Below are 22,498 nucleotides of genomic sequence, written 5' to 3'. Positions count from 1 at the left end.
GTGCTTCTTGTAAATTGATGCAAACTTCATTAAAGAAGATGACAGATGGCATATGGCTGCAGGCAAAATGCCAATCCACACGATGAATCCTGTAGTGTTCGAGCCCAGGATAAACAATGTTTTTAATCACCTTGAAAAAAAATCTGTCGCATTGATTTCTCTACAGTAACTAGGTAATTATAATTGTGTAGCTAGTTCTTTATTAGCTTAAAAAAATAATAAAAATAAACGGTGGCAACAGATAGACATTTGATTTGGGTTTATATTGCAAGACGGATGGCCTCACAAGATTTTGTGACCTTATGCAGCCATGCTAAGGTCTTCACCTGCACGAGGTTACAGTAGATTGACCACAGAGCCCAGGTTTGTGTGTTTTTAAGTTATTTGGTGTATTACTTTGAGAATTGGAAGACCTAGAGGTGCCAAAACGGATTATGAGATTTTTCTTTGATTGACAAGATGAGCAAGTCTGTGTGAGGCAGATGAATCTCTGTGGACGGACTGCAGACAGGTGTCAATCACAGCCAGGGGGTGTTGCATTCCTTTTGAAGGTGGGCGTCTAACAAATTTGAATTTTAAGGGAATAATTACAGTCCTATCAAATTCTGAGGTTCACTACATGATACTTTTTTTTTTTTAAGTTAAAAAAAAATTCCATCAGTTTTTATAATAATGTTCTTTTCTGGTTAATTTTATGTGCAGAACATGGTCCTATAAATATATATTTTTAATGGTCCCCAAATAAAGGTCACATATATAGGAAATAAAAATGATTTCTAATTATAGAAAGTAGAACTAGATACTAGTTTCAGTACATGGAATTTGTATAGTTAAGTTTAGTTAGTGATTCATATCTGGCTTCTTTTCAAGCCCCAGAAATGTCCTCTGGCTAATTTAAATGGAAGAATGAAGAAGGATATTCACTGATTGGGCAGAAATGCAGGAGAACTAAGCAGAAATCTGGGTTCCCGCACAGGATAGTACAACACATACCTTACTTCAAGCCATAGTCTGTCTGGGTAGGGCACTCCACTGCTGGCTCCACCTCCAGTGGACACTTGCTTTTGGCTGCACTGAGATTTCAACACTTCCAAAGATAACTTCTCAGCTGTCCTTGCACCTTTCCATCATTCTCCAGAACATCAAAGTTCCAAGTAGGAGCCTTTAATTGGCTGTGTTTAGACCATGTGCCATTTCTCTGGTTGCCTGGTCCACTGGCTTCTTAATGAGAGTGAAGCCTCTCTTCTACCAGAGCCTATATGGTGGGGGATCTCTTCCAATTAGGAAGGGAGTTCTATTGCTGGACATCCAAAGAACAAAGAACAGACAGGAAGCAGCAGAGGTGCATGACAATGAAAATTCTCCTTTTAATCATGACATTTTACCCTAGTTTATTTTTGTTTGCTTTTGATAACCATAAACATATGAAGCAAATAATCCTCATTAATATTCTTAACCCCAGCACTTGGTTATAGATGTGACCTTTTATTCCAGAAGTTTTTCTGCTGTAACAAAGGTACAACCACAGTTCCTTGAACTGCACACCAGACTCCCTCTTGTGCACACATGTGTGATATTTTCATGTTTAAGAGAAGGCAGACATTTGCCTTATGTCTCAACCCCTATGTTTAAATCAGAGTCATTTCCTTCTTACTTTGCCATGATTTTCACAATGAATAAATATTTACTGAAGATGTCTGCATTCGTTTGCCAGGGCTGCCATAACAAAGTACCACAGACTAAGTAGTTAAACAACAGAAATTTATTGTTTCACATACCTGGAGGCTAGAAGTCTGAGATCAAGGTTTCGGCAGGGTTGGTTCCTTCTGAGGGCTCAAAGGAAGAATCTGTTCCATGCCTCTCTCCTAGCTTCTGGTGGGTTGCGGACAATACTTGGCATTCCTTGGCCTGTAGAAGCATCACCCTGGTCATTGCCTTCATCTTCACATGGTGTTCCCCCTGGGTACACATCTGTGTCCAGATCTCTCTTTTATAAGGACACCAGTCATATTGGATTAGGACCCATCCTAATGACTTCTCTTAATTTGATTACCTCTGCAACGACCACATCTCCAAACTAGGTCATATTCTGAGGTACCAGGAGTTAGGAGTCTGACGTATCTTTTTGGGGACATAATTCAGCCTATAACATTTTCTTAAATGGCTGCCTCTTCAATGTGAGGGATTTGAAATATTGAGTCCTTTCTGGAGTTAAAACAACAACAACAAAACAAAACAAACTTTAAAACCAAGGAATATATAACTGGACAGACTTGGTTGACCATTGAGGATTATACACATACCTAAATTTCAGGGTTGAAATTGACAAAATGGTTTCTTTGAGGAAACTTGAGGAATTACTAGGTACCCCTTATAAGGTTGAAGAAATTCCTTTCTATTTCTAGTTTGTTGAGTATTTTTGTCATACAAGGGTGCTGGATTTTGTCAGATACTTTTCCTATATCTATTGAGATGACTATGTGGGTTTTGTTTTTTACTCTATTAATATGGTGTACTACATTGATTGATTTTCATACGTTAGGCCAACCTTGAATTCCCGGGGTAAAAACCCCACTTGGTCACAGTTATAATTCTCTTTATAAGCTGCTGGATTTGATTTGCTGGTAAATTGTTGAAGATTTTTGCATTTACTGGGAGGGGCGTCAGGGGAAGTGACGCGAGGCGGCATTGAGGCCTGGGGCCTGGTTTAGTTCGCTCTTCTTTTTCTAGTTTCTTTCAGATCTTCTTTATGGATGTTCTCTGAGTACTAGAAAACACACCAATTCTGATTTTGTTTTTTGTTTCTTTTCCAGTATTGTATTAATTATCAGTCCCTAAGGCAGATTTAATGGATACTGTTCATTTTAAGTGAGTAACTTAGATCTCCAGAAAGAAAACATTTCACTGCATATATAGATGTAGCCAAAAGGACATCTTTATAAACAAGAGCACTTAGATTCCAAATGTATTTTTTATATTCTTTCAAATTTCCTTCCAAGGTCTCTGATGGAAGGTGGTATTATTTGGTGTAAAATGTTTTAATTTTATATTAGATGCATTAAATGCTACTGCACTTTAAAAAGTATTTAAGATAGTATCAGCATTACGTAATGTGTTTGAGCTTTTTTCAAAAACTATTCTTTGCAAATTAAAGCCTATAAATGGAGCTCCTGTAGTCCTTTAAGACAAAACAGTTGTTTTTATTTTCCAAAGAACCGGTAAAAGGAAACTCCATAACATTCTTCATCTTTCCCTCAAATAATCTAGTTCTGTTCGCTAAAACATAGAATTAAAAACAAACAAACTGGGCTTCCCTGGTGGCGCAGTGGTTGAGAGTCCGCCTGCCGATGCAGGGGACACGGGTTCGTGCCCCGGTCCAGGAGGATCCCACATGCCGCGGAGCAGCTGGGCCCGTGTGCCGTGGCCGCTGAGCCTGCACATCCAGAGCCTGTGCTCCACAACGGGAGAGGCCACAGCAGTGAGAGGCCCTCGTACCGCAAAAAACAAAAACAAACAAACCTAGCAAATACTCTTTTAAAAGCAGACAGTATTCTAAGGCACTGAAATTAATACAACAGCAACAGCAACACAAAAATTTGATGTGAAACTCTTCAACAAGCTTTATAATAAATTCTGATAGGTTAACACCTATTATTTGTAATTTCATGAAGATTTTTTTCAGACTCTGTAGCCCGAGTACTGGAAATTATCTAAATGTTTTCGTCCTAAGAATTTATACCACACCACAATAGGTGGTGCATTTAAAATAGCCTTTGTATTTTTAAACAATTGTTAAGCCATCCAAGGAAAATCAATATCATGATTAATTTAGAAGACTGAAACACATCAGAACCAAAACCAGAATCTACACCTGGAGTAGTTTCTCTAGCCTCATTTGCCTTGAGACATGGAAATGGATATGTTAAAATTTTAAGGTTCTTTATGACTGTAGGATTGTGTGTATATCAGGTTTGGTTGCCTTTTGCTTCATTTAACTGTTGCAGAAAGTGGAAAATTTCCTCTCCGAAATGTAATGGGAAGTAGGAAATGTAATTTTAAAGTATATGTCAAAACTTTCATACAAAATGGGTATAAAATCTATACACTGAAACTCATTCTAAACAGTCAGTAGTAGGGAGATATGTTTCTGAAAAGAGGATTTGAGAGCCATCTGCAATACCTGGACCAACTATCACTTTAGAAGCTAAAGGTTTCTAATTTAATGGAAATATCAAAGAGCCTTTGGGGTAAAAAGAATCATGTCTTTGTAATGTAAAATATTAACCTATAATTTAATCATTTTAGGGATAGAATTTTTTAAATCAAAATTTCCTAAAGCACCCATAATTGTACTTATTTGCTTATTTTAATTTTTGGAATTTGTGGTCAGTAAATTATTTTGTGTGTGTGTCAGTAAATTTTTAAGTAGAGAGGAGCCCCCTTTTACCGTTCATTTATTCTAGGTAATATCTGCAAGGCACACTTGGCAGGAAGGCAGCAGAGAATAGGTCAGTCACTTTGTTCCTTCCCTTGCTGATGCAAGAGGGAGAATACTTCACACTGAAGCAAGAGTTGGCATCAGAGAAGCCATGTTCTATGTTCTTTTTAAATAGTCTTCCTGTGGCATTCTTTTAGAAAACTAACCTTTGCCCTCCCCATACCACAAGGGTGAAGAAGTGACCTTTTCCAGAGTACTCAAAGTTAAGTTAGTCCTGTAAGTCAGTCTTGGGGGGAAGTGAGAGTGTTTGTGGTCAGTGTGGTCAAAGACCCAGTGACAAGGCAGGGTAGTCAGGACATGCTGAGAATGATTGAAAAACTAGGGACTTGGCCGCCATGAGGCCACAGTAGTGACTTTAAGAGAAGTATGTGCTTTAAAACCTGACTAAAAACAAAGTTGAACCTTGAGTGCAAAGTCTGGGAGGGACTCAAGGAACACCATGAGCTCAACATGAGGGAAACTGAACACAGAACATAAATGGAAGTTCAAAGGCTGAAGAGGAAAGAGAAGCACGAAAGGTAAATACAGAGGGTGTCGTGTAGAAAATAACAGAAGCAATAAAATAAGGAAAGACTAGAGATCACTTTTTTGCTCTTCTGTCATCAAAACTCATGTAGTAAAAGAAGTGTACTCTAAGGGAGGGAAGGTTTCCTACATGATTTATTTGAAGACGATGGAATCAGACAACAGATGAACATATCAAAGACCAGGAAAAAGGCTGACATGATACAGTTAACCTTGGTGGATTGCAGTATTCTTACCAGCTCCTAATGAGAATGGACTGGCAAAAACATAGAATTATGCTTGCAATTAATTGAAATACGTACTTAAATTTGTTTATAGTTCATCAGTATATAATTTGGTAGTACAATTTCTAAATTTTAAAATTCTATTTAGATAATATTAGGACTAAAAATTGCTGAACCTGGGAGCACTTAAGTATGTTGAGAGGTTGCTGTGTGTTTTAGGATAATATTAGATGCTGTGACAAATAGCCCTCAGATTTCATCAGCTTACCATAATAGAGGTTTATGAGTTGCTCATATCACAGTCCAAAGTGGGTGGGTGTTCCTGGTCAATAGGATTTGGGGGCAGAGCTGCTGCACATAGTCTTCCAGAAATCCAGGCTGATAGAGGCTTTCTCGCTGTCAGTGTGCAGCTTCCGTGCTTGCTCTTAGCATTGATATTCATCTGGAAGAAGGGGTAAAAGCATGATGGAGTGTACGTGAAAGTCTTTATGATTTTTTTCTCATTCACTTGGTCAGAATAATACAATCACAGGGCTGCTAAGCTGCAAGGCAAACTGGGAAATGTCCAACTGAGTACCCAGAAAGAAAGGAAATAGAGATTTTGGTGAATAACAAGACGTTTCTGTCTGGTGTGGGCGGTCACTGAACTCATGTGAGGGACTGTGAAACCACCTCTACCTCTACCAAAGACCCTTGAACATACTAGGTTCTGGGTGGGCTCCTGAATGGGTTAGAAAGTTGGCTCTTGAATGAGGTTCAGTGTGCATTTTGTAGACCTGGCAACAATGAAATGTTGTTGGATAGAGTCAAATTTTGCTAAGGTATAGATTTCTTCTGCATTTTACTTGTATTCTAATCTCTGGTTTATGTGACTCATTCATATAACAATAGGAGATGGCAGTGTGTATCTGATCATATAATTGGCATTATTCACTGATTTTATCCTTCTAAAATAATTTTTATGAGAGAATAAAAATGAGACATTGCTTTGACAAGTGACTGTGCCAAATTAGAATATTATGTTCAGAATATACTTAGAATATATATGAGTGTGCATGCACACAAAAGTGTGTATATCCATGTACATACACATGGAAATTGGTATGTATAGACTAATATGCACAGTATATACTGTGTGCCAGTATATTATAACTAAAGAAAGTCCTGTGGAGTTGAAGTCTACAGAAGAAGAGCTAAACTCATAATTTGTTTGCTGTTTCATAGGCTTTGGAAGCATCTATTTTCAAATTTTGATAATAACATTTAATATCTGGATGACCCTTTGGCAAATCGTTCAACTCCTTGGTTAATTTCTGTGTACAGTAGGAAAAATAATAGTTATTAATTAAACTGGGTGGTTGTAAATAATAAAATGAGGTTAGAAAAGAATTTAGCGTAATGGCACATAGTGTTCGATAGTATGCATAAATTATGTATATTTATGCTTAGTATGATTCCCCCCAACACACTCAAAAATAAATGCAGATAGACACCGAAAATGATAAGAAATGTGCTGGCTTCTCAGACTGAATAGATTCATTCACTTATTCATTCCTTGAGTAAACACGTTAGACCCTTAATATCTACAAGCTCTGAGCTATGGTGAGCACAAAACTTACTAAGGCAGCTTCAGCGTTGTTAAAGTGTTTACCACCTGATTATGAGAACTCTGACAGTCATAATACAAGGTGACATTTGTACAGGAGAAACCACAGGGTGATATATGATTTTAAAATAAGGAAAACCATTTCTTGGAAGGGAGAAAATTCAAGAAAAGATTTTGGACATTTAAAACTCCCTGGCTCTTAAAACCAGAATTTCAAGAAGTGGATAGAGGGAAGAGAGGCATTCCATTCAGAAACAAGAAGACAGGCAGGAAAAAGCATAGGATATATTCAGGCAAAATTGAGAAATAAGAGGAGTACTGTGAGGTCAGATTGGTAAGTCAAGGTATTGATGCCATTTTAAAGTGTTGGACTTCATTCTGTAAGCAAGGAATAAGAAGATCAAAGGTGAGAAAGGGCAAGAATTTTGAGCAGCAGGATGACAGCTATGACCTTGAATCATTTACTTGACCTTTCCACCATCCATTTTTCTCCCCTAGATAGCAAATGAATTGAACCAGGATTCCTCTGGCCCTAATACTCTAGGAGCCTTCTCTGAATATTATATCCTCTGGAGTCACTGTTGTTCTACATCTGTTGGAACATCCCTGTTCTCTTTGTTGGACCCACCCCAATGCTATTTACCTGGGCTCTGCCCAGTACTGTTGTCATAGCCTTCAGACTCTGGGTTTTGCCTCTCTGCCAGTCTCCCATTCATCCCTTGTGATGGGGACATGAGCTATATCTCATCAGCTATATCTCACAGAGGCATCCTGTCTGCCCAGATGCCCAGATCCTAACTCATTCTATGGGTTATATCTAGATTCTTTCTTGGGCTTCTTCCAATCCTCACATCACTTCCTCCTCCCCTATATTGCACTTTACCCATATTATTATTTCTCTCCTTAGTTTTTCATTGTGTTTTTCTTTTCACCTGATACTTCCACTATTCTAAAAGAATGGAAGTGAAAATATCATCAAAGAGAAACAAGTAAGAAAGAATTACTGATGAAAAGTGATGCCTTTATAAGAATAAAATAAAGAATAAAATATTGTTTGCCACCATATATAAAATACAATTGAGGGGGTGGAAATGCCCTTTTTTTCTTGTTAGATTTGTAAGGATAGTTATGTCTGCATTTTGCTTGAGCCAGCAGTAGCAATGACCTATTTTTTTATATAACATTTACTAATAGCTTGCTTCTCCTTTGGTGAATGGGTACAAAAATTACTATTATCAACCAGTCTACTATGAAAATTAAATTTTAAACTCAGAATAAATAAATATATAATATGCCAAAATATCATTCAATAATCCTTTTTTTTTTTTTTTTTTGAAATTAACATCAGGACTCTATTACTAAAAAACAAGGTATTTTCTATTATTGTCACCAAGTGTACTGTATTCTTTCTTTCATAAGTATTCTCAGGACTTAAAATAAAACTGCCTCTTTAATCCAAAGTATTCTGTAAAGCTTTTAGCACTGGTTCCTTATCATAGGTTGCAGTATTTGTTCATTAATTCAGTGAACATTTTTGGGGTACTGTGGAGGGAAATAGATTAAGGTTCAGACTCTGCCATTGGGAAGTCCATGGAAAAGTAGGCTGATGCATAAACACATAGTTATGTACAATGTGTAAGTGCAAGGATAGAGCTGGGTTCATGGTCCAGGAAGGAGTCTACCTATGTCACTCTGGGGGGCTTCATTGAGAAGGTAGTTCACAAACTAGGTCTTGACTTTGCTGGGTCAGAAAATGGAAAAAGAATAAGTGAGATATAGAGAATTATAAAAGACAAAGAAGGAATATAGGAAATGGTGCAAAATTAAATATGGATTGAGAATGGGTCTGAGGTGATATGTAATGAGAGAAGAAATGGGAGCGATTGGCAGGGACTCGGTGATAAATGGTTTTTCATATATCCAAAACAAAACAAAACAAAACAAAAAAGAGTTTGGATCTTGACTCTTGATTTCCAGTGATTTATTGTTTGTCTGACTTTGGTTTTGCTTTTTATTCATTAGTTTAGGGGGCACTGTCCCCATTTAGGAATCTGCTGTGAGAAAACTCAAGGCCTTCTCCAAAGAAAAACATGCACACAATGTCATTTTTGCATATAAGCACATCCATGAACTTGGACCCCAAGCTACAAACCACTGGTTAAAGGTTGCTAGAAATGGTTGCATTATTAAGCAGGGGAGCGATACGGTCAAAAGTATATCTTCAGTGAGTGAACACTTGCAGGAATGTGGAGAATGTGTTGGAAGTGATGAGACTTTTGTTAAGGAAAGTAAGGATCAATTGCAGTGTTTCAGCCAAGAGATGAAGGTCTGCAGACTGGTGACAGCAAACACTTGGTTTTAATTTGGCTCCTGCTTTGCATGTGTCAGTCTGTCTGTTGAGAACACTCCAAGAGTTAAGTGGGTGAATGACGGTGTTATTTACTGAAGTGCTGATTTCAGATGTAAGTGCAGCTTCTTGAGGAAAGATGAGGAATTCAGTGCCTGTAGGTTAGGCCACTGCAGATATGAGCCAGCAGGTCAAAAGAGAAATCAGAGCTGAAGATATAGAGTGATCAATAGATCAGTTGATCGATCAATAGGTAGATAGATATTCTGGATGATTACATAGAGGTGGTAGATTTAATACTGTGAGGGGATGAGATCTCATCAGCAAAAGAGCATGAGTTAAGGAGAGCTGGAGGTGTCAGGCTGGAGACTTGGTAGGGCTTGTTCCCTGTTGAGAGGATTTCAGCCTTAACTGTCTTGTTCACTGATGGTCCCTGTTGGAACCAGGCTGGTGAATGCTTAAGCCACTGAGAGAAGAGGATTTCTTTCTGACAGTAAGAGTCTGCCCAGGTCTTTGAATCTGGTTAAGTAAAAGGAAGGAGAAGATGGTAAATTTTAAGGAACACTTTGATGGATGTTGGTAGGTCACAAACTTGACATTCATAAAGTTAATAGGCCTACCTTCTGTTTCAAGCAGCCTGAGACTGGGTAAATTATTACCTGGATTATAAGTCTGACTCTGACTCTGGTTAACACTTGTCTCTTACTTTTCTGAGCATACATTTCTCCATCTGTAAAATGGGAGTAGACATACCTACATCAAAGACACAAGCAGAGGGAAAGAGGCAACCTGTGTAAAACACCTGCCTTAGTTCCTGTGCATAGGAGCTGTTTAATAAGTAACTTGGCCTGGAAACGCCTTCATCTATCTCTTTCCTTTAGTTTTCGAAGACACTTTCCAGTTCTAACTAGTCAATAAACGAGCCACTCTGATTATCAAACCTGCCATTGCTTTTACCTATTTGAAAAAACAGGAATTTGAAAACCTTTGTTTAAGAACTACATTTTGTGTTTAGCTTTTTTTTTTTTCTTCCTCAATGACTTGTGACTGTGGGATGGAACTTAAAATTGTATTGTGGCCACTTTAGGAAGTTTGCTGTCTTCGGGAACTAAAAACTAACTACATTTTCTTGGACTAACTGCCTTTTCTGAGTGTCTAGTACAGTGACAGCACAAATGTAGCTTCTTGGACACATATTATTTTCTTGAGAACCTCTGGAATTCTAGCCAGATCATGCTAATGAGAATCACTTAGCCTCATCAAAGTCCCATTGACCTTTTCTCTGTATTTCCAGATATTAAATGAAAGTTTCTTTGGCGTATGTTCGAACTGGAAGGTGGGGACCTCAGAAGTCATTTAATCTAACCCCTTCATGTTATGGGCCAAAACTATTCATTTTCAGTTTGTTGTGCTCAACAACTGATGATCACATTTTCTCCTCTAATATTATAGTTGAAAAAATCTCAGCCATGTACTTCTTACTTACATATTACTATAGAAACTAGATTGTAGGGAGAATTGGCAACTTGAGTTGGAGAAGGGAGATTGGGGAGCTGAATTACAGTGTGTTATATAGTACTTCAGCCCCTCGGGGGAGCTGTAATTAACGTGTGCAAGGAAAACACTTCAAGGAGACTAATTTAAAGAACATACTGAAACAATTTTCCCCTGGCTTTCCAAAATAAATAAAGAAAAAAGAAATCACCATCAAGCTTTGAGGAAGCATGAAGAATTCCAGCAGAAAGGAAATTTATTGAGAGACCAAGAAGGGGCTGGTAATAATAGTTGGTTAGAATGTAAAGCCTCTTTTAAATGTAGGCTTCCTCTACCATTTGTCAGAGCCCCATGGTCCCTGATCCATTCATTAAACACTTCACATGCATGTCACTCTAATTATGGGTCAGAGTTTGGTTACAGCCCACTGCTCTTTCTTTGCATCTTGGTAACTCAGTTCTTTACACCAGTTGATATCCCACTGGCCTTTCCTTCTTTCCCTCCCCCTTACCCTTCTTTAATCCTAATCTTGTTAGGTGGCTCCAGAGTTTAGAATGCCTTGTGATTACATGTCACTTGATGTGAATGCTGTGAATTCCCTAGAGCAAAGTCTTTCCAACTTTTTGTCTACAACCCATAATAAGAAATTCATTTTAGATCCAACCTGGTACACAAACGCGTATGCATTTGAAAATTAAAGTTTCATGAAAAAATACTATGTGTGATGAGCTCTGAAACTTTCACTTCTCTTCAACTCTGTTTCACTTACAGTCATTCAGTATCCAGGACCCCCGTTGTTGCCAAAATTCACGAATGTTCGAGTCCTTTATATAAAATGGTATAGTATGTGCATATAACCTACACACATCCTCCTGTGTACTTTAAATCATCCTTAGATTACTTATAATACGTTATACAATGCAAATGCTATGTAAATAGTTGCTGACATGCAGCAAATTCAAGTTTTGATTTTTGGAATTTTCTGAAAAATATTTTCCAAATATTTTCAATGTGGCTGACTCCACGGATGCCAGGACCTACAGATATGGAGGGCTGACTGTACATTTTTTTAAAATGCAGGCCAAGATTAATTCAAGACCTTTTCTTCCTCAGTCTCAATCACAATGAGTGTGCTTCACAAGATGAAGTCTTCAGACTGTATACAACAAATCACTTGAGATGTCTGGTCCCGAACTTTACCCCAGATCTACTAAATCAGAGTCTCTCATGGCAAGTTCCACAGTTTAATCAATTCTCTGGCATGATTTTTAAGTTCAGAAACCATCTCCAGACCTTAGTATTTTAACATCATCTACTCACTGGAAGGTATCTTGTTCGACCGTCGATTTTAGTACTCTTTGGCATTGCTATCCATAGCTGGAGCAAAGGCTCTGATCTCTGAATTCCCTCTACTTGCTGAACTAGGAGAATTATAGGTCAGTTCAAAAGTTACCAGAAACCTTGAACATCTAATAAGAATAATATGGCAGGTTCTATTCTAAGTGCATTTTATGAATTAAACCTCACAGCAATGTTTTGCGTGCTGTATTTGTCACTGAGATTCTTAGGTTATTCCATTAGCCCACAATTTGTTGTAGGAAGACAAATTAGGGGGTACTTTGGTCCTAGCCCTTACTGTGCACCCCACCCTTGGCTCTGGTGACTTGATAATCACTTCCTCCTCGGCCTTACGGAAGCGGGGGTGGGGAGTAGCAGCGATCTGCTCTTGTTTTCTCTGACTTTGACTCATTTTCTCCTATTGGACTACCATCACTTCTATCCCCTGAGTCACCCACTTAATTCATAATTTGCAAGCCTACACTTTCAAGGCAATATAATTCAAATCCTTTAAGCAGCAAACTCAACACGTAGTGATATGATACCATATAACAAATGCTATTACAGGTGATTAAATTCATTAGATACAAATAGTCAAACAATTCTGACCAATGCACAGTAGAAAGGGATAATTTAAAGTATAAGTTTAGAGCTAGTTGGCCTTCAAAAGCCATTACTAAGGAAACTTTGGCAAGTTTCCTATTGGGCCATGCCGGTCAGTGTTCAAGGAAACTTCTAGTATTTCCCACCCCCAGTACATGCCAATGTAAGGGAGACGGATAGGGAAGAAACAAATTCCAAAGGATAACTTCAGAGTATATGCCATTGAAGCTAAGTTGTGACTATTGGACAATTAGAGAAGTAGAGGGACAGAGGGATCAACATATATGAAGGCCGAAAGGCATGAACGACCATGGTGTCTTCACGAGCTAGTACTGGGCGAAGGGAGAAATAATGCAAGATGAGACCAGGAGAGACGGAATCAAGTTGAGTGGTTATTTACAAGCTTATACATTCAGGTTTTTTTCCCTCTCACCTCTACACACAGTTGTTTATGGAAGAGACCTGCCAGGATCTCTCAGTGGGGGCTCCATCCATGCCCCCAAGTAAAGGAACTTGCCTTAGACATCCTCCGGCTCCTCAGGTGTCCCGGGCCTTGTGCTTGGCTCCTGCACATACAATAGCAAGAGGCGTTTGGCAGGATGGGAGCCCAAATCCTCCCTCTTTTCTGTAGCCCAGTTCAGTTAGGAGATAAAGATGAAAGTGAGGGTTGGAGGGTTGTGTCGGCTGTGAGAGCAAAGACAGTGTGTGTATGTGTGTGTGTGTGTGTGTGTGTGTGTACATGAAAATGTGCATGCACGTAAGTCTATCTTGTGTGTATCTGATAGAACGATCCATGTTTAAGCCAAGAGACTAATATAGAAGTTAGATGCCAAAGTTGTAAAGTGTTTTTTTTTCCTTCTTGCTATTCTTCCCCTGCCATATGTTTGTCCTAATCCTTGAAACATCAGGCGTTTAGTTACTATGGCTATTATAATGCTTAAATACCACTTATATGTGAAGCATAGTTTATCCCTAAGAAATATACAGTATCCCTAGTTATATGTTATTTTTAACTTTTTCTTAACATATAAAAATTTCCATATGAGAGACTATCCCTCAGTGGTCTGCCCCACCACCACCCTCTATCAGACTCTTTAATTCATAGTGTGTTTCTTCATATTTACTTGGAATATCTGTAATGTAACCATATCATATTGAATCCTGGTAGAATACTTCAGAGTTTGTATCATGGACCATCCTGGGGAAGAATCAACCAGCGGCCAGTGCTTAAGGACAAACTTGTTCCCAGGCCTCCTTGGGCCATAGTTCCAGGCAGCTGTTAAGTGGTACTAAAATCTGTTTGTTTGGTTTTTTTTTTTGGTCTGGCTGCAAAAACCTTATACTCTAAGCAATTTGCAGCCTTCCTCACATAAGAAGTGTTTCTGAAAGGAAATTCCCCAACCCCGCTCTTCTGGGCATCCTCGCTTCAGCTCCAAAGCACTCACTCTTTTGTGCTGCCAAACACAGAGAGCTGTAGTATTTTCAGTTCTCTTCCTCAGTGGAAACATGCTGGGAATTTGCTGTTATAACTGATTTCAATTAGAGTGTTTCTTCCCTGTCACAGACTTGAGGAGAGCATCAGGAAGGTACATATTGTTCAAGATTGCTCTGTTACGCAAGAGGGAAGTAAACCGCTCACAGTCTGTGTCAAGGCGAGCTTCCCTCAGAATGTTTAGTGTGTGGTGGTGCCATGTATTTAAGCCTATTTAGACCAATGTTTGCAAAATTCAAAACTTGGAATAGAACTCCAGATCGTGGTGGTCAAAGAAACTGACCCTGCTGTGAGCAAATTGGATAAAGAGCTTTGGGGAGAAGGGAAATGAAGCCCCATTGGAATGAAGAAAGACTTTGCCCTGACAAAAACATTCTCCTACAGTGTGGTTCTCCTAACAAACCACAAAAACGCAATTAGAAATCCATCCACACGTTTCATTATTTGAAGAGCTTCAGACTAGCTGGAGATCTGACAGCTATAGAACTTTCATTTTTATAAGAATTTATCTATAAAAGAAAAAGGGCATTTACTTTCTGTAAATCTATATATTTGTTTTAAAAAAATATAGCTTCTCTTCAGTTTTTGCTGGCATAAGCTTCCAACTCATCCGTGCTGTCAGACTCATCCAAAAATTAATTCTCCTAATGTATGCCATACTTCATGTTGTATTGGTTGCTTTTGCACATTCGGAAGAAAACGGGAAAGATAATATTTTTTTCTTTTCAAATTTAATTTGTCTCTACATGTGATAGAGAACTATAGGGATAGTATGCTCTCAAAAGACCAAATATAAAATGGCAATAGATATGATTCATTTTTTTTAAAATCCTATTTTATGTAATATGGGCAGTAAGGCACACGTGATTGGATTATAGTATTATGTTTGTAAGTCTCTTTCTCTGCTTACTTTATAACTATAAAGAAATGAGGCTATGTGTTTTTACATTAAGTCTTATTGCAAACACGTGTGCATGTTTGTGTGCAATTTGTAAATTTAGCTTTAGGAAGGTATAACAATAAAGTAGAATTGAATTTGGCTTCAGCTGTTAAGATTTTTAAGATGTAAGTAAAGTACATATGTGGAAACATAAGACATGTCTATGAAATCAGAACAGACTCTAATGGCATTTCTGGTATCTTCAAAAGATTGCCACCAAGTGAAGCTTAATGTGTCAAAACGGCAACTCCAAATAAGAGAAATGTGAGAAGTTCAAGAAACAGAAACTATTTGGGGTGGTTGATTTGAATGTCTTCCAAAACCTTCGTAAAGCATTAAGCTCAAGCTCAGCCCTTTATCTTTGACAAATACCACACCGTGTATCTGCTTGTTATTTCGTAGTCCTGTTGCTCCTGTCAAGCTTGTTAAATGGAACTCTAGTTCGAGTCGGGAGGTGATAATGTGGCGATCTCTGGGCTCTGCTGCTCTGCAGCGAGCGGCTCAGCTGTGCCGACTTCGTGAGGCCACCCGGTGCCCAGGGTAACCACTGGCAGCTGGGCCCATGGAAGACAGGCTGTACCAACAGATTGGAAATGTCCTCTTCAGATCTGTAGATTGGAACTTGAGCTTTACTTTGAAAAGTTTTATGGCCACAGCACGGATCACAGAATACATTACTAACCCAATTGCTTTGGGAACTTCCAGGCCATGATATTGAGGTGGCTGAGAGTCATCATTCTTGATGAAACACAAAGGAGCAGCTTCAGAAATTTTGTCCATCAGAGGCAGGCTGGGCAAACCGCAAAGTATATAACAGTCTGCAGATCTATGGTAAATAGGTCTTATTTATAAGCAGTAAGTGAGGTATAAAGCATTTCATTTCAGGAAAGAAAAAAGAGAGCTGTGCTTTTTTCAAATCCTGTGTGTCTTTCAAATTAATTGGAGGGAAAGGGTACTTTATTTAATGGAATTGCTTATTCCCACAGAGAAATACTTTTAGTGGTAATGCAAAATATAGTTTCTTTTCTCTGACAGCTGAAGGCAGCGCCCTGGAATGAAGGGATATTATTTCCAAATGGGTCAGAGTTCCTCTATCTCTTTTAGTTGGCAAGGTGAACTGAGCAATCGGAACTCTCCTTTTCCAAGACCCCTAGAACAACAAGTCCTTATCAAATTAACGGTGTTTATACCCCAAAGCCTCTGAAACTCTAAGGGACCCTTAGGTGGGAAAATGAGGGAGGGGGCTTGAAGGGATGGGAAACTCATAGGTTAAAAACATGGACTCCGGAGAGAGACAGACCTGAGTTCAAAATGGGGTTCTATCAATTACTAAGAGTGTGACCCTAGCAAGTTACTTGGACTTGGTAGACATCTGCTTACTCTTTGGAAAACAGAAGTGACCATAACTACCTCAGGGGATTGTTGGAAACATATAAAACAAGATAAATTTAAGGGTAAAGGGTACTCATGTCTGCAACTTTGAAAGAGATAAAAATAAAACAGATATATAGATGGAAGTTGATATGTCATGAAACAAATACAGTGAAATGTTAACAATTTGTAAATATAGATGGTGAATATATGAGTGTTTATTCTAGAATTCTTTCAACTTTTCTCTGTGTTTGAAAACATTGTAATTAGGCAGAAGAGATTTAAAAGGACAAGTCTTTTCAATGTAAGTACAATTCTTGCACCCACTACTTAGAGATTCTGTTTCTAAAACAGAAGGGAAGGAGAGATAGTGGGGAAAATTAAGAGACCCAGTCAGTCATACACACTGAGCTATTTCTTGGCACATGCTAAGTGCTAAATAACAAATGGTGGCTGTGACCATTAAGAGAGGAAAGGAAATAGCAGCATTATTTACATTTGCCAAGACATGGAAACAATCTAAGTTTACATCAACAGGTGAATGGATAAAGAAGATGTGGCATATATACACAGTGGAATATTACTCAGCCATAAATAAAGAATGAAAGTTTGCCATTTGCAGCAACATGGATGGACTTGGAGGGCATTATGCTAAGTGAAACAAGTCAGACAAAGACAAATACTGTATGATATCGCTTATCTGTGGAATCTAAAGAAAATACAACAAACTAGTGAATAATACAAAAAAGAAGCAGACTCACAAATATAGAGAACAAACTAGTGGTTACCAGTGGGGAGGGGGAATAGAGGAGGGGAAATATAGGGGTATGGGATTAGAGGTACAAATTATTAGGTATAAAATAAGCTACAAGGATATATTATACAACACAGGGTATATAGCAAACATTTTATAATAACTATAAATGGAGTATAACCTTTGAAAATTGTGAATCTTTGTGTTGTATACCTGAAACATAAATTATTGCAAATCAGCTATACCTCAATTTTAAAAAAAAAAAAGGAAAGAAGGGGTGGCCTGCCGCTTCCCCACCTCAGCAGGGGGGGGGTGGTCTCCCCTGTCTCCTCAGCCTTCCCTGAGGGCCCAGTGGCCTTATTTCTTCCATCGTGTTCAGCTTGCTTTGCATTTCTGTGGCAGCGTGTCACTCCACCCTCCATTGTGTATCCTTGATTCTCTCCAGGACCCCTCTCTGTGGAGCCTGGGGTTAGCTTTTGTAGGACTTGGGGGTCTCTATTCTTCCATGTATTTAAGCTCAAAAATGCTTCCTTATGGCAGAATTTTCTTAAATGTCTCCAGTGTTGTTAACTCTTTGAAACCACTGCTGCCTGAAGACAACTGATTGTTCCATGATGGGTCCCAGATGAGGGAGTTCTGCCGGCCTCCTTGGTGGGCCTTCCCTGTGAGGCAGCGCAGGGGGGCCCTCTGATCCAGCACAGCCTTTGATTACTATCCAGAGAACCCCCTCCACCTGCTGAGGAAGGGGACCAGGAACCCTGAGGAAGACCAAAACCTAGAGAATGGACAGAGGAAAAGGACCCTCCGAAACACACCACCAAAACCCAAAACAAAACAACAAAACTGGGAATGGGCAGCTCATGACGGAGGAGACAAACCAAGAGGGGGCTGCATCTAGAAAGCCAAAGAAAATTCATTCCAGAAAGGCTGGTCAACGACATTTAATGCTGCCCAGCAGCCAAGGAAGATAAGGGCTGAGCACTGTTTTTTAGACATGGGTGGTTTTAACAAAGAGCTGTTCCAGGGGAGCAGTGAGGATAAAAGTCAAACTTCAGAGGGAGGAGATGTCGGAGAGGCGAGGGGAAGATAGTGGCTGTGAAGGGATTCAGCAGCGAAAGGGAGGAGGGGTGGTTATCGCAGAGGTAATGCGGGGCGTTGTGGGATTGATATGATAAGAGAGACTTGAGTGTGATCAAGTGCTGATGAGAAGGAAGCAGGAAGAGGTAGGAATTAACTACATAGAGGAGAGAGGGCGGTTCCTTAGAACGTAAGAGGAGGTAGAATCCACACAGCCAGAGGAGGGGGTGGCCTGGGGCGGGCACACCTCTCTTACCTTGTGCCGGGAGGGCTGGGTAGGCCACAGTTGGGCTGCAGTTCAGCCAGCAGAGGAAAACTGTCACCTCCCCTTATTCAGCTAATGCATTTTCCTAAAGTCAGTCTGCAATCACATCGCATTAGCTCTTTCAGTGACAAGGTTGTTTTTTTCTGGAGTTGATTAGCAAAACAGCACATACTTTCTTATAAGAGCCCCTGCTAAACAGTATCTTCTCTATCCCACATGTATGCCTTTCTGAAACCAAGTTCAGGTTCTAACATTTCTTTCCATTAAATGTCATTATTAGACTTAGATCATGTTTCCAATTTGTCAAGATCTTTTTATATTTTAATCAGACTCACAACATACCGTTCATGTTATTTCAGCCTTGTGTCACCCACACATTAAAATATCAGCCGTATATTTCATCCAAAGAACTGTCTTCAGCTTTATTTTATTTCCATTCCGTCAACCACCCTGCCCCCCGTTCACTCATAGAGACCTGGGCAAAGAAGAATTAGACTGAATACTTCGATGATAACTGATAAAGCATTTCGTCCTGAGGGGTCCTCCCAAATTGGATTAAGTGGATTCATTAGTGGTTTGTGGTGTTTGTTTTAGGGACACGAGGATGTGAAAACTCTCACTCTCTCTGTGGACTCTCACAAATAGATGGATACTGTCACTTTTCAAGGCTTGTCCATCTGGAATGCATCACAAACACATTGCTGGGAAAGCAAAAGTTCCAGAAAGAGCCTCATTTTTCCCTGGAACTGTGAAATTGAGTGGTCTCGTTTCTTCCGTGGTGTAAATTCACAGGAGTGTGATCTAAGCTACATTTTTAACCATTTGGGATGGCTTATGATTGAATAATGCTTCCTTCCAGACACGTTTTCCCTTTATTTATCACTTTTCTAATTTCAGCAACAGCAATTGTTGATTATGGAAATGACTCCAATTGTTCAACCTCCCATAACCACATTTAGTCACCAAAAGCAATTTATCTGCTCCTTTCAAAAGCTGTTAAACAAACAAGCAGTTTATTCCAGCCTTCTTGCAAGTAACCAAGGAACACAGCCACCTTCTCTTTGCTCCTTGCCTTGCTTTGGAGCCATGAGTGCCTCTTTCTAACTTGAATCAAAATCGGCTTGTTCCTAACCACTGCCTTTGCAATCAGTTATTTGACTCAGTGGGCTTAATTCGAAGCAGGCACTCACATTCTTTAGATGATTTGTCAGCCTTCCAGGGAATCAAGGAGAACAACAAAAACAAACAAACACTGGCCCTAAATTAAACCAGCTAGGGAGGAAGAAACTTCAATGAATGATGAAACAAAATTTAAAAAAAAGAAAAAAATAAAAGAGGAGAAATAAATAGAAAATATTCCAAGGTCCCACCTGCCCTGGCCCCATGGGCCCCTCCTTTATCTTCCTTTCCTAGAGGAAATCAAAGCCTCTCCCAAGAGCAATTATTCTAGTCAGTTCCAGATTTTCACAGAGCCTGCTGGATCACCCTCCTCTCACCGGCCCCAGCAGGTTGACTGCACCTGAGATGGCTGCCGACAGACATTTCTAGTGATTTCTCTGCATCTCAAACTGCCAGCATCCCTGCAGAAATCTCTTGTCTTTGCTGAAATAAGGGAGACAAATGAATTCCCTTTTGAGTTAACCCCAGCTTGGCCCCTCGCAGCAGCTATGGGCCCTGGGACAGAGGAGTTGGCAGCCTTCCTTGAAAAGCAAATAGTTTTTCTTCTCCATGACCTACTCAACTTTCTCTTGCCCCAGGCCTAAAAATTCAGGTCCAGTCTCTAATTTAACTTGCCTTGTGTGAATAACCAGGGCATAGATCAGGGCTCAACAAGATAATACTGGGTTAGTGTAAATCGTTATAAACGCGCTGCAAATCGAAAACAGGGGTGTTCCCTGGTAAGTCTGACTTCAGTTAATGCTTCCTAAACAGCAGTAAGCTGGAGACTTTTGTTTGTTTGTTTCTGAATATCCTTTAACCAGATATGTTTAGAAGTTTATTATTTATTTTTATTTTATTAAAAACTTTCTCAGGTTTGAAGTGTGATCTCTCAGCTCTCTCATCTCTCTCATTTAGTTATTGTTTTCTTTTTTTTTTTAACTCATTGAAGATGGAACTTTTTCAAGGTATTCACTGATTTAGAATTCAGATGTGTGTGATTTATGTAAAATATGCAAGTGAATATTTATCCAGGGTTACAGTCTAGTGTAGGCCTTAAGCATGATATAAGAGTTCTATGCAGTGTAGGTGGTGTCGAGTATATTTAATATTCCTACCATTTCCTCTAATTCTTGAACTTCCTCTAGGATGAAGTTGTAGTGTAATGAATGCAATTCATAAAAAATAGAGGGGTTACATATAACCAGAAAATGGGGGGATTGCTTTGTTCTTTTATGGCAGGATATTTTATATGGGCTCCTCCACCCTTATACCTTAGGACAGTCACTTGTTCTTTTGTGTTTTTTTCCTTCATTTTTAAATCTATTTAAAAATAATAAACTTTCAATAAACCTCATCTCTTTAAAAGTCCCTGAGAGCAAAAACCCCATGTTGTGCCCCACCCACTTTTTGAGCAATAAACATGAAATTGGGGACACAATTTTTCTACAATTTTTGAAGAATATAGCCAATCATCCCTTTAAATGGTAACTTTTATATGATACATAGAGTGTTTTTTTTTTTTTTTAATACTGATGAAGCAATTCTATATGGTGACCTGATTTCCTAGTCTGTTTGATCTGTGGTACGTACTGGGTGTTTTAAGGAGTGTATTGGCATTAGAGGCAAGGCAGTTATTTTCTATGACATTTTAAAAGTCCACTTCTGTATTACATATTCCAATCTAGTGAAAATTAGATTTACCCTATTTAGATTTGGCATCCAACAGTTGTTGGCCATGGCATGTGATGTAATTTTAAGCTGCTCATGTACATTTAAAAGGAGATTGATTTACAGCAGTCTTTGCCTGAGACAAGCACAATTTAAACTAATTCCTGTTGATTCAGAAACATTTAAAATTGGTTTTGAAAATTCTTAAGCATAGAAACCTTTGGATACATTTGAGCCTTTTTACTAAGCATTATTGTCCTGTATATAAAAGCGTGAAACGGCTAATGCTTACAGTTTTTTCCCTGGCATCTTTGTTAGTCACTGCATCCTTAAAGGCTAATTCCTGCTCCCGATGCTGTGATGTCTGCCCAGCTGTTGCGAATATATGCTATTTGCAAATGGAAACATAAACAGCATATCCAGAATATTGTACAGGCTGGGACTTAGCCATTAAGGCTAAGGTATATTTAGTGTCAGAGATAATCTTGGTAAATTGTAACCCAGATGGAGTTGAGGAATTGGCAACAGGTATAGCAAAGTGTCTCTTAAAACAGCCAAATGAAGAAATTATTTATTCCAGTGTTTCCATATTAGCATATACTGTATACTACAAATTGAATTCCCTGTGAGTGTACAATCACTGGGTGTAGTTTATAGGGATGTCTAATATTGCACATGAATTAGTTAAGCAGACCAAATCACATCAGATTTTTTAACCAAGTCTTTTAGCACATGGCATAGTTCTGATTGTTCTGTGATTACAGAGTAGTCTTGTCAGAACCGCTCAACCTGGAGTTTGGAAGTGCTGGGTTCCAGGTTCTAGAATGTCTATGACTACCCTGTGACTCTAAATTAGGAGACTCTCCCCACCTAATCCTGTACTATTCCTGGCCTCTCAATTCAGAGTACTGAAGATGCCTGCATTTTAACTGTCTCTGTGCTTTGCCAAAAAAAAAAAAAAAAAAATGATCCTTTATACATGGTCTAGGACTATTTGTTCTTCAACTTTTCCCCATTACCTATTAACTCTCTTTACGTGTATAGTTTGTCCTTCCTCCCTCCTTCCTGCCTTCCCTCCCTTCCTCCTTCCCTCCCTCTCTCCTTTCTCTTTTTTCATTTCTTTCTTTCTCTCTTA

The 22,498-nt window shown here is 39.0% G+C and overlaps 1 protein-coding gene and 1 pseudogene across 1 annotated transcript in view; both read left to right on the top strand.

Moving 5' to 3' along the window:
• The window catches only part of MACROD2 (mono-ADP ribosylhydrolase 2), a 1,987,750-nt gene that overhangs the window by 880,676 nt on the left and 1,084,576 nt on the right, over window positions 1–22,498 (top strand). The gene's annotated exons all lie outside the window — the stretch shown is intronic.
• Window positions 1–22,498, top strand: part of LOC149747450 (heterogeneous nuclear ribonucleoprotein A1 pseudogene) — a 77,766-nt pseudogene extending 55,268 nt beyond the window's left edge.

The sequence above is a fragment of the Delphinapterus leucas genome, chromosome 15 (assembly GCF_059928025.1).
Source record: "Delphinapterus leucas isolate spDelLeu-1000000601 "Yukka" chromosome 15, BTC_Dleu_Yukka2, whole genome shotgun sequence".
In the NCBI taxonomy this organism is placed as follows: domain Eukaryota; kingdom Metazoa; phylum Chordata; class Mammalia; order Artiodactyla; family Monodontidae; genus Delphinapterus; species Delphinapterus leucas.
Note: the sequence above shows the minus strand (reverse complement) of the source record. Positions and strands in the feature narration are given on the sequence as shown.